The sequence below is a fragment of the Euprymna scolopes genome, chromosome 29, assembly GCF_053919585.1.
Source record: "Euprymna scolopes isolate OS-2025 chromosome 29, ASM5391958v1, whole genome shotgun sequence".
NCBI classification, from domain to species: domain Eukaryota; kingdom Metazoa; phylum Mollusca; class Cephalopoda; order Sepiida; family Sepiolidae; genus Euprymna; species Euprymna scolopes.
The window spans coordinates 97,777,212-97,780,604 of NC_136510.1; the positions used below are offsets into that span (position 1 = coordinate 97,777,212).

Below are 3,393 nucleotides of genomic sequence, written 5' to 3' on the forward strand. Positions count from 1 at the left end.
ATGAATTGTTCCAGAACCAGATTATGTCGTTAGTCGACTATAAGGTTACAATTTTAATAAATACGAGGAGCGTTCAATAAATAATGCTCCATGTCCCCTGGGGTCCTCAACAGTGAAGAGGTGGGATTTTGTTGCTTGTTAAATTAGTCGGAGCACATTTGATTAAGTATTTATAAAACAGGCGAATCGGTGTAACATCGCGGTGATGTGACAGAGGTTGAAGCTTGGATGACAGTGTGAGGCCTATTAGATTTGAGACTCTTTTTGAACCCCATGATAAAAAGAGAGAGAAAGACTTATGGTAGGTGCACCAGGCCAGATGTGTGCTTTATATCGTTACGTATACCAGTAAACTGTTATTTCATTTTGTTGCTTTTTTTTTTTTTTTTTTTTTTTTTGAAAATTAAAAAGTGTTTCTGACGAACGAAGATAGCGTCACATTTACTTTATTTTGTTTTATTTTATTTGTTTATTTTGTCGGAGACAAAGATTGTAGAACTTATATCAGATATAAATTCACCATTAATTGAAAAATATATTTGAGGCTGAAATTTAAAAAAAAAATGCCTTCAAGCTATAATAAATTATGTCAGAAAATATGAGCGTCAAATGTGACATTATATTTTTTGCCGATAACCATAACGAAAACTCCTTTAGTTATTTTATGATCTAAAGGAATCGGCCGACAAATACGACGTAAATCTAATCTTTTTCTCTATCTTGATTATCTTCTATATATATAAAAGGCAAAAATCGGTGTGTATGTATGTATGTATGTATGTATGTATGTATGTTTGTTTGTAACGCTAAAACTTTTGAAAGACGGAACCAGAGTTGACAAATTTGGTATCATATTGCACCTTGATCACCTGGATGACAAATATCGAAATTTCACGTCAAACGGACCAGTAGAAAGGGGTCAACTGATCGTTTTTCTCCTAGGGGGGCCCCCCAAAAAACCTGTCATTTTAACGTTATTCAATACGTGTCACGTGACGTGACGTCAGCTCAAACTTTTGACAGACACAACCAAAGTTGACAAATTATGTATCATATTGAACCTTGATCACCCGCATGACAAATATCGAAATTCCACACCAAACGGACCATTAAAAGGGGGTGAACTGATCATTTCTCTCCTAGGGGGGCCCCCCAAAAAACCTGTCATTTTAATGTTAATATTACATAATCCAAAAACGCTTAGTCATGTCACGTGACGTGACGTCAACATCCAGTAATGGCGAACAAATGTAAACAAACACTTTGTTTTACCGATACTTTTGTAATTTCTCTTCTGCTTTGTTCTAGAGATTATTAAACTCCATGAAAATGTCTCCAACGTATTTAACTGGTTAAAAATAGTATTTATACAAGAGTTTTAACGAAAAATATCAGGAAAAAATGTACAGGAATAAAAAAAAATTCAGCTTTCAAAATATTCGTCGATAAAAAAACCGATCTTTATATTTACGCTAGCCATTTTGTATATTACCACGTGACCTGCTATCTCTTAAACTGGAGGGGGGGATCCACTTGAATCCAACAAAACCAGTAATTTTTTTTTTCTATTATATATACAGCATTTTCTATAAAATTAAGTGTAGACTTTATAATTAAAACAAAAAATGTTATTCATACTAAAAAAAAAAAACGCTTAGTCATGTCACGTGACGTGACGTCAACATCCACTAATGGCGAACAATTGTACCTATTTACTATGCCTCCCCACGGGACAGAGTTAGACACCAGGGTCGTTTTTTAACGTGGAGAAAAGGTACAAAAATAAAAATTGTCTCAGTCGTGGAGGATTTCTCCTCCACCGAAAGAGAACAAGAAATAGAAGTGCAGCATCTGAAGAACAGATACTACACTTTGATCTTGACCAAAAGGCCAAGAATGCGAACAATTGTAAATAACAACTTTTTTCACAAAACCAACACCGTCTTTCTTTTTTTTCTCTCTCTTTCTCTCTCTCACCCACTTACTCTTCCCTCTCTCTCACCCTCTTTCTCTTGACGTCACACCACTGTTAAACTGTGGGGGGGGGGAACACATTCCCAGGCATTATCTCCTATAGATGCACATTTTATTAGAAATTCAGCTTTCAAAATATTAGACGATAATAAAAATATAAAACCAACACCCTCTTTCTCTTTTCTCTCTCTCTCACCAACTTACTCTTCTCTCTCTCTCACCCTCTTTCTCTTGACCTCCTACTACTGTTAAACTGTGTGTGGGGGGGGGAAGAGGCAGCTTGAAAACCAACAAAAACAGTGCACAGTTTCCCAAGCATTTGGGGTGGGAAGGGGGGGAAGAAGCCGAGCGCACAGTTTCGTGTGAGAGAGAGAGAACAATTCTCAACCTATATACTCAACAAATTTTTTATCTACAGATTTGCAAGTTTGTATATAGGGTATTCAGACATATGGAAATATATCTAGCATAATCTATCTATTATATCTATAAAAGTGAAAATGTGTGTGTGTGTGAGGTAGCCAGAGAGAGAGAGAGAGAGAGAGAGAGAGAGAGAGAGAGAGAGAGAGAGACAACAATTCTCAACCTATATATTCAATACATTTTTTATCTACAGATTTGAAAATTTGTATATAGGGTATTCAGACATATGGAAATATATCTAGCATAATCTATCTATTATATCTATAAAAGTGAAAATGTGTGTGTGTGTGTGTGTGTGTGTGTGTGTGTGTGTGCGTAAGAGAGAGAGAGGACAATTCTCAACCTATATACTCAACGTATTTTTATCTACGGATTTTAAACTTTGTATATAGGGTATTCAGACATATAGAAATATATCTAGCATAATCTATACATTATATCTATAAAAGTGAGAATGTGAGTGTGTGAGAGAGAGAGAACAATTCTCAACCTATATATTCAACAAATTTTTTACCTACAGATTTGAAAATTTGTATATTGGGTATTCAGACATATGGAAATATATCTAGCATAATCGATCTATTATATCTATAAAAGTCAGAATGTTTGCGTGTGGTTGTGTGTGTAAGGTTGCGAGAGAGAGAGAGAGAGAGAACAATTCTCAACCTATCTATTCAATAAATTTGTTATCTACAGATTTGACCATTTGTATATAGGGTATTCAGACATATGGAAATATATCCAGCATAATCTATCTATTATATCCATAAAAGTGAGAATGTGTGCGTGAGAGAGAGAGAGAGAGAGAGAGTAAGTACAATTCTCACCCTATATATTCAACATATTTTTTATCTACCGATTAGAAATTTTGTATATAGGGTATTCAGACATATGGAAATATATCTAGCATAATCTATCTATTATATCTAGAAAAGTGAGAATGTGTGTGAAAGAGAGAGAGAGAGAAGAGAGATAGAGAGAACAATTCTCAACCTA

At 34.8% G+C, this 3,393-nt stretch overlaps 1 pseudogene; it reads right to left on the minus strand.

Moving 5' to 3' along the window:
• Positions 1-1,769: 1,769 nt before the first annotated feature.
• On the minus strand, positions 1,770-1,903 carry LOC145253010 (U2 spliceosomal RNA; annotated as a pseudogene).
• Between the last annotated feature and the right edge of the window lie 1,490 nt (positions 1,904-3,393).